The sequence below is a fragment of the Centruroides vittatus genome, unplaced genomic scaffold (assembly GCF_030686945.1).
Source record: "Centruroides vittatus isolate TY-2023 unplaced genomic scaffold, ASM3068694v2 contig_2604, whole genome shotgun sequence".
In the NCBI taxonomy this organism is placed as follows: Eukaryota; Metazoa; Arthropoda; class Arachnida; order Scorpiones; family Buthidae; genus Centruroides; species Centruroides vittatus.
In genome coordinates, this window is record NW_027121655.1 from 14,698 (window position 1) to 24,205 (window position 9,508).

Here is a 9,508-nt window from a genome sequence, read left to right on the forward strand (position 1 = left end):
GACAAAATATTTATAAGTTAAATACTTAATTAATCGAAATTTATATTTGTCGATTTTTTCTGTGGCTACAATTACCATGCAGCATTAAGTTACATTTCGTATTTATTATTTTTGCCTGAAAGCTAAGAAAATATTTGCATTCTTTAAATCCGAAGAAAACAACCATAAAAGAGGGCTTTTGGGCAAAAAGGAAAGATAAGCAACAATGTTAAATTTTGTCCCAAACCTTAGTGTCACCCAGGGCCGGATTTACCAATCCAGGGGCCCTGGGCACAAATTCGGTGGGGATCCCCCCTTTAAGAGTAGGCAAATTTGATGATTTAGAAAATTTACACAAAATACTGTACTTTCAATTAGATTTCAACTAGGAAGTTGTAAATTTCATTTTAAAATAAGGTTATTGTAAAAATACTTATATTTTATCGTGTAAAACTAATTATTTTAATTTAACTGAAAAATACCTATGTGAAATTTTTCCCGAAATTTTCCGATGTTTCATAGATTTTTTTTCGGGTTTGGTTTTCTCTGCCTGTTGCCCTCATGATTAGGCCACACTAGGCTGTCGCGGTAATAAAAAAGTTTTAGTTTTGTGGGGGCCCCTATTTTGTGGGGGTCCTGGGCACAGGTCAAATGCCCTCATGTAAATCCGGCCCTGACTGTTGTGGGATGAGAATTGCTTCCACTTCTTTGTCTTATCATTCCAAATAAACGCTAATTGAAAAGAAAACATAAGTTAAGAGTTTAATACAAGATTATATAATCATTACACCAAGTCAGTTTTACCTCTAACCATCACAAACTATTGCATTGACTATTGCACCACACTGTTCTAAATGAATAATTGCTGGCAAAATAAGTTTTGCAACAGTAGAACCTAAAACAGAGCTTTTTGAACAAAATGTGCCAATACATTGTACCCAACTAGCAAAGTGAGGTCTAAACATAAACACTAGGCCATGATCACCTGCTGTAAATTCACTCTGTGCCAACACAGAATTGTCACCACAATCAACAAGTCCAATCATTTCACCAGTAGCTTTTGAAAGTTCTATATGTTTTTAAAGTGTGATTTCATCAAAAATTAAAACTCCCTGTCATTCTGTTTATGGAATAGTCCCCAATTTTGACTTTAAAATAACAAAAAAATCTTCATCAAGTCCAAATTTAACATTAAGACCCGAGTTAACTCGGGCAAGTTACGAAGCGTTACAAAACAAACGGTACTTTGGGCCCCGAAAAAATTTTTTTTTTTTTTTTTTGATTTTTCAAATGTTTTCTGTCTTAAAATTTTTTGAAAAATTTTTACCCGCGCGAAAAAATTTTATTGCGATTTTAATTAACCTTTAAATAAGTTCTCAGTGATTTGGCACGAGTGTACAATTATTATTATTTTTTTCTTTTAAATCAAATTCAACATATAGGTTTATAAATGTAAAGCTTAATTATTCGAATATTCGACTTGAAACAGAAGAATACATTTCTATTTACACTAAAACAAAATCCAAAATTTTTTTACTACTGTATTCAATAGCCCCGTCCCTCGCCACCCGAAAAACTCCTGGAAATCTTTCGACGCGTCCGGACTAGATACCGGGTTCCGCACAGCGTAGACTGCCACCTCGACCGCTCGGTCATCCGACCGTCGAACTGTTCGGCATTTGTCCGTGAGACAAATGTCCGCATCAACCGTTCCGTGGGACCTGGTTTGGATTAGAGTACCAAGATATGAGAGTAGCGACATACCAGTCATCGTCGCCATGTTCTGTCGACTGTCATCACGTGGTCTATGGGTTTACGTCGAAAAATGGCGATTGTTTTAGTTTAATAAAACATTTTATTCGTCAAAATACAAATATTTGATTTATATTTATTTTAATTCTGTTCAAATCACGCGGATAATACGAGACTTTGCTTAAAGTTATATTTAATGCGCAGCCATGAAATACAAGTTACAAATTAAAATGAAATTTGTCTTATTTAATATACAAATATAATACATACGTATGTGTATATAATAATTTATTTAAATATGAATAGTTAAATTAATAACGTTAGTGCGCATCTCTTTGTTTATTTAGATTAAGCTGTAATTTAGAAAATTGTAAACCTAAAATTTCGTACTATCGTCCATCCGTTAGTCTGTCCTTCTATAAAACGATTATTGATGCTAATGTGTGAAATTCTGTTTAATCCGTGCAAGATGTGTAATTACCAGAGCCCCTTCGGCCGCCAATTTAAAGTCTCTTAATCTTTAAAATTGGCGTTTCCACTTCCCGGGACGAGGACCCAGGGGTTGGATTTGTGGGAAGCGAGTGTTCGGGTTGTTTCATTGTGTGGAATTACACAGAACGAGGCGCTTGGCGTGTAAGTGCGTGAGTGCGAGAATTCGAGTAAAGGTTAAACGGTGTATATCTTCGTGTACAGTGATGTTATGTCCGTGCGTGTGTGTGTGTGTGTGTGTGTAATCGAAGAACATCTTCGGCATGTCTATAAACAAAGAAACAGTAAATTACAATACGAAAATAAGATGTGTTAAAAAATGAAACGAAAGAGTTCTTACGATCGGAGATTTCGGAAAATATTCACGTGTCCACTTGGTCCTCTTGGTGGTAAAGTTGGGGAGGGAGATTCTTCTCCCTCCCAAATGTTCCTAGAAAACACAAAGGCAGTGAGAAAACGAGAAGGTTCATTCATTTATTACCTAAGGTTAATATTATTACCTTTATCAGACAGTCTTTCTTCCCGAACAGTGTTATGAGAAGAGCGACAAACCCGACCTGGCCTAGCCTAGCCTAATCTAACCTACCCTAACCGGAAGCTCAATCCTCATAACAGCTGTTTGGGAAGAAAGGTCGGCCGAATGTCGAATCCGGTGAGTAGAAGTGTCAGGTCCGGGTGGTCACAATCGGGAGTCATATCCGTTGTTGTCGGACTTGTCTCCCGAGTGTCACGTTCGGGAGACAAGTCCGTGGGTCACGACCGAGTAAGAAAAGTCACGTCCGGGAAAAGGTGTCGAGTCCGGGTGAAAAGTGTCGAATCCGGTAAGAAAGTCGCATCCGGGTGAAGAAGAGGAAATCGAAGAAGATCACCGCCTAGGCCAAGGGAACCGCAGCCGTCCGCAGCAACGAAACCACGGACAGCACGGTCCCTCAACTTCGGCGGCTCTCTCCTCCGATTCCTCCCCGTTCTGGCTTCGGCAAGGCGGTGGCGTCGCCGTCGCGGACGAACGGGCAGAACGCGACAAACCAGAAAATGTCAACTCGGACGAGCTGTCATTCTCTACATCCACCACAGCAAGGTCTGTGGCCGGATGACCCCCGAAGACCTTCGCCAAGTGCACTGGACCCAGGGTGTAGCGTCGCATCATCCCGACTCCGGGAGGATGCCACGCCACGCGCACTTGGGGAAGGCCTTCTTCACCCGTTGCCTCTCGCTCGTCGAGCCCCCGCTCCTCCAACGGCACGGAACGACAGACTCGTTCCGCGTCGTCCGAGGAACCCCCTCCCTCCGGTGCCACCGTCTGCCTCCGCCGGAACCTCCTCCAAAGCCGCACCAACGACGCCATTCTGTAAAAAAAAAAAAAAATTGCAATTAGTCCGGTGAAAACAAAAGCTTAAATTAATGCTTAAATTCTTCCGAGAAGAACAAAATGCCTTTTCAAATCTAAAAGATTCGAATCCGAAGCGCAAACGGCCGACCATCGAACGATGTGCCGAGATGTCTTCTGGAACCGATCCTTCAAGTAATATTAAATAAATTCTTATGTCTAAAGTCAATATGGACTAAGACTTACCTGAAAAATCTTTAATCTTCTCTGTAAAAGTCTTTAAACCGCAAAAAACAGCACGCAATCGAAGAGCACAACAAAAGCACGTCCGACCACAACAAGAAACACAATCGAACTGCGAATCGTCATGCGTGACGAATTTCGAACAAACGTTAAAAGACGCGTCAACAATGTTCGAATTACGTAGAAATTCGAATTAAAATATCAATTTTATTTTTTTTTAAATTAATTTATAATTTTTTTTTTAATTTTGCTTCAATCATTTTATTGTGTTTGGAATTTGATAAATAAATTATCTTCTGCATTTACATGGTGCAGAATGGCCACCGTGGAGAGGTAAAAGACGATCATTTGAAATTTTAGTCTCGAAGCTTGACAATCTCCGAAAATTGCCCGAAATACGTTTGAATACGCTGATAAATATCTTTATCGTCCGTTTTCGGCCGAAAAAGATATTAATCGCATGAAATCAATCAAATTCTTAGGATTTCCATTTATTTCGCCCAATATTATTTCGCCTTACGGAAAGATTCATCGGTCGCCGTCGGGGTTGCGAGTTTCGCGTATTAATGCAACGTCAAACTAAATATAGTTAATATTAAAAATACCGAAAAACCTTATCTCTACATATAGAAACTTATATATGTAAAACTACTTAATGACGCGCGATTAACGCTTAATTGTTTTTTTATGGGATTTTTTTATGGAACTTCATTCATCTTTCTAAAGTTCTAGCGTGCCGATTTTTCTTCGGTAAAGTTATTTAAAGCTATTTTCTGATGTCAAAACAATATCCAATAGTTTTTTAATTTTTTTAATTAATAGATTTTTTTATAATTACGTTTAATTAGGTCGGGGGGTCGGAAATTTCAATTAAAATCGTAATTAAAAAAAAGTTTCGAAATATACCGCTATCTAGTATTCACCCTACTTTTTACCCTTCTCCTCCCGAGAGTTTCATGAGAATGTCCCGCGAAACACGACACCAGCTGTTCTCAAGGTCATCCAGCTGTGTAAACAATGACTCATCAGTGTCAAGTTTCGCGCTCAGGCGAGAAAAAGGAAATTGTACTTTGAAGCTTTTTCTTCAAAATTAACACATTTCTTTCGTTTTTTTCAGTTTTAAATATTTTTTATTGCTTTTAATATAAGGTTCTAAAAAAAGTCCGCGCCAAGAGGTTAATGCCTGTGATATACTGATGCAGTGTAGACTGACAAGGTAAAAGCAAGTAATCATTATTTCTCAAAAATTCATAGACAGATGGTGACCTAATTTTTAAAAGCAGTCAAGTAACCAATTAATGTCATATCTCATACCCATTTTGCTTTTTATATGGCATGCTTTCAGCATGTGCTCTATTACAAGTTTCTGTCTTGGTGGTAAGGAATCAAGTTTATCAGCTGAGATTTGTTTTATTTTAAGTACAGCATTTTCTTGATGAAGCTTGAGATTTTCTGTTTGAAGAGTTTTCACTTTCTTCTTATACATCATCTTTTGCTTTCTGCACCAATACAAATCCTCTTTGACTTTTAACAATTCAAACTGCAAAGCAGAGATTTTATTGACATATAACAGCTCAGGTTGCTGTGTAGTTGCTGCTTCAGATGTGGAGGGTTCTTCTATTTCTTTTTCTACAGTTGTTACTTGGGAGTGTTTTTTTTAACTCTTTCCGCCCTGTGGGCACTAAGAGGGCCTCTATTAGTAGGCCCATTATGGGTTCGGCCAGGCCCACAATGGGACGACCGGGTGGTGAGGGACGGGGCCCGACATATCCGAACGGAGTACCCCCGAAAAATTCCTGGGGATTTCTGGACCCGAAGTTACTTGGAAGTGTGTATCATGCAAATCTAATGATTGATTAAAAAATTTCAGACAATTAATCTTGAAGTATCTATAAGGAAAATTGGCCACAGAAAGATAGCCCTCAATGAATCACAGTGGGTCTCACAAACCCAGCTCAATCTTTAGTTAACGTTTTTTAAATATAAAATGTTCCTTAAAAATTTTGTTATCAATTAAGTAAGAAAGGAAGAAAAAAAAAACAAAGCGCAGAATTTAACGGTGAAATTGTAGTTTTTTTTACGCGGTAGATAAAATTTAATAATTTCATATTAAAACAGGGTCCGAGAGACCCACTGCAACTCAGGCAAGGGCATAAAGTTACATGACTCACTGAGGATTAAGATTACATAAAAAACATATAAATATTTACCTTTGGTATTGTCTTTTCGGGATCTCTTCCTGGATTGTTCTTCATTTCTTGTTAGACATCGCGTTGATCGTTTTTGAGGTACAGACTTACTGATGTACTTAGGACAATTAGGGAAGTTTGATGGATATGCATCTGACGTTAATGTCCAGCAGTGGCGTAGCGTGGGTGTCAGCCGTCCGGGGCGGAGGAAAATTTCGCCGCCCCCTTATTTAGCTATTTTTACAAAATATTATTATTTATTGTGAAATTTTGCCGCCCCCTAAAAGTGCCGCCCGGGGCGGACCGCCCCTGCTGCCCCCACTACGCTATGCCACTGATGTCCAGCGATCTCATGGAATTTCTACTTTCTCTCCATTTATAACATGGGAGTAGGTTTTTAAAATAAATCTACTCGCAAAATGTACAGTACATCACAAACGTAACATTTATTTGTTAGCATCTTGTCGTCTCGTGGAATGCATCGCATCCATTCCTCAATCTTATTGTTAGGAACACGGAAGAAATGTCTCTTCTCGTTCGATGACTTATATCTAGTGATGTAACGAATATTCGGTTACTACCCGGTATTCGGCCTATTCGGCCTATTTTTCACTATTCGGCCGAATACCGAATATTTAAAAACAGGAGTAAGAAATAACAAAAACACAGTAAATTAATCATTTTGGTAACTTTTATTAATGCTGAAAATTAAACTGTAATTATTAAAGTTAATAAGAAATAGCATCTAACTAGTATTAAATTATTTCGTAATTAAATAATATTATAGCCTTTATGTAGCCCGATATCTTATGGCATTGATGGCGTGTAGGTTAGAATGTATCAGGCATTAATATTATTGTTTAGTTAATTATGTTATATTCGTATTCGCGTATATTTTTATATTTTTTACGATATTTTAAAATGATTTACGAAACGTTTTATTGAAACTTATCGTATTTAATGAAAGAATTATTTATCTATTTCTAGAAGATGAGTAACTAATACAGTCAAACCTGTTTTTATGCGGTCTTTTTTTGTGCGATTTTTTGCGATTTTTTTTGTGCGGTATAGTTGGCGACTTCTCTCGTGCGATTTGTCATGTCTCACGTTGACTTATAGCTAAATATACTTATTATAGCATAAATGAACTTATTATAGTAATATTATTGCATGAATATGCGAAAAATGAAATAATTTATTTTTTAAGTCAACAAAACACCACCTGGACAAAAATATGTAAAACAGACGATAGACAGGGACGATGCAGTCAAGTGCTGACATCTGTTGTCTATTCTATTCTAAGTGTAAATTCTATTTTGTACTGTTTTGAGTTATTTTCTATGTGAGACTTTTTTTATGCGGTCCCTATTGTTCGCATAAAAAATATTTTTTTAATTGTGTTGCGAAAACTATTTTTTATAGCCACTCGTGAAGTTTCGTGCGATTTTTTATGCGTTTTTTATGCGGTCCCTATCCACCGCATAAAAACAGGTTTGACTGTATATAATTTATTTTATATATAAAGCAAATAATGAGCATTTTTCATTATATGCAAAAGATAACATTTGAAATCATGTTAATTTTTAAAATATTGACAAAAACTATAGCAACAAAATATCACAAAACCTCACAAATAGAAAACCCCCAATAATATATTTGAACTGTTCCACAACTGGGCAGAAACTAGACCATATGTCCCCACTAAAGTATATCCTTAGGGCACTATTCAGTCTACAAATACGTAGTAAAAACAAAATTTTAGAGTTAAAAAGATCGATTGCAAATAAAATAACTTATAAGTTATAACTTACAAGTTATAACTTACATCTAAATACCAACAACTGCCGAATCATATCGGGCTATTTACGGCTATTACATAAATTATAAACCAATTTGGCACTAGAGGTAGAAGTTAGGCTCCATCTCATATTAACTTTAATAATTATAATTTAATCAATTAATTTAAATAATTTAGACCTACTGGAAGAAAAAATCGTAGTGACAGCGGGCCAATAGAAAGCAGAGTGCGCGATCCTTGCCATAATGCAGTTTGCACGCCAATTTTCGTACGTGCGTTAATCAAGCCGAATAGTTTGCCGAATATTTGGCCACTCGGCCACGCTCCTAACCGAATATTCGATATTCGGCTGAGGCCAAATATACTATTCGTTACATCACTACTTATATCCTGTCTTGCATCCTGGCACAAAACACGTTGGCGTTTTTATGTAGCTAAAAAAACAATTATTATAGGTCAAAATCACTGACTTCTGTATTACACACAGCAAGAACATCGCTCTTCTGGCAACAGAGGCGCCAACTAGCGGCAAATATTGGCTCTAGCTAAGTTTGAACTATTAGTCGAAAGAGCAGTTAATCTACCGACTCTGACGTGGTTAACCGATATAACTAACATCAGAATAAAGTGGAAAGAATAATAAATTTAACACAAATTCTATAAATAAATTTCGTACTGTTTTGAGTTATTTTCGTACTGTTTTGAGTTGTTTTTATGCGATTTTTTTTTGTGCGGTATAGTTGGCGACTTCTCTCGTGCGATTTGTCATGTCTCACGTTGACTTATAGCTAAATATACTTATTATAGCATAAATGAACTTATTATAGTAATATTATTGACATAAATACAGTAATCATATATTACTTAATTCAAAGAACAAAACAACCGAATCTTACTCGAAATAGTATTTTTTATCGAGAGATCTTAATCGAAGAATAAGCCTATTTTGTACATCAGTTCTTTATCGATCCAACAAAATATCTCGGCAAGGTTCTTGCCAATATAATATCTCTAATCCAAAATCTTCATTCGAATCTTCGACGAAATCTTCTAGGTAAATGAAACGAGCCGTAAAAAACAAGAGGATACTATAGATTACCACCTATGGAATTTCGGGTCTTTGAGTATATATCTGAACTCAGGAGACAGAGACGAGTTCAACGATACCCTACTTTTGACCGGAGACGAAAAATAATAAAGTTATCATACTTTTTTCCAGTGATCGCACGATGATAGGGAGTGGCGTCGCTCTCTCCGCTAAGTCGGCCTCGCTATCGCGATCGGGAGTCGCGTCGCTTGCCGTTAAAATTGCCTTTAGTAGACGTTTCCCCCTTTTTTACTTTGTTCAAGAACTACCGTGAATCAATAACTAGCGACGTTTAGCACATAGCGGCCTGCCGGCGGCTCCCCTCCGGCAGGTCAGTCGGGAGCACGAACAGTGGGAACGGCCGCCATGTTCGCTGCCATAAGTAACATTAACCGAAATGACGATCGCGCGATGATCGGAAGTCGCGTCGCTCTCTCCGCTCTCGTATCGCGTGATTAACCCTACTGGAAATGACCGTAGTCCGACGTCATGGTTTGCAGACTTTACCGCAAGATGGCAGTACCAGCAACTATGGTGCCGTCTTCATGAGAGCATTAAAAAAGTATGGTAACTTAAAAAGTATGATAACTTTTTTTATTTTTCGTCTCCGGTCCAAAAATAGGGTACCGTTGAACTCGTCTCGG

The 9,508-nt window shown here is 37.5% G+C and overlaps 1 long non-coding RNA gene across 1 annotated transcript; it reads right to left on the reverse strand.

The window, feature by feature from the left end:
- Positions 1–2,310: 2,310 nt before the first annotated feature.
- LOC136971579 (uncharacterized) lies at positions 2,311–3,932 on the reverse strand. Its single transcript, XR_010880183.1, has 3 exons — positions 3,794–3,932; positions 2,561–3,566; positions 2,311–2,487 (listed from the first exon to the last, which is right to left on the reverse strand). It is a non-coding gene; the product is annotated as an uncharacterized lncRNA (long non-coding RNA).
- Positions 3,933–9,508: the final 5,576 nt, after the last annotated feature.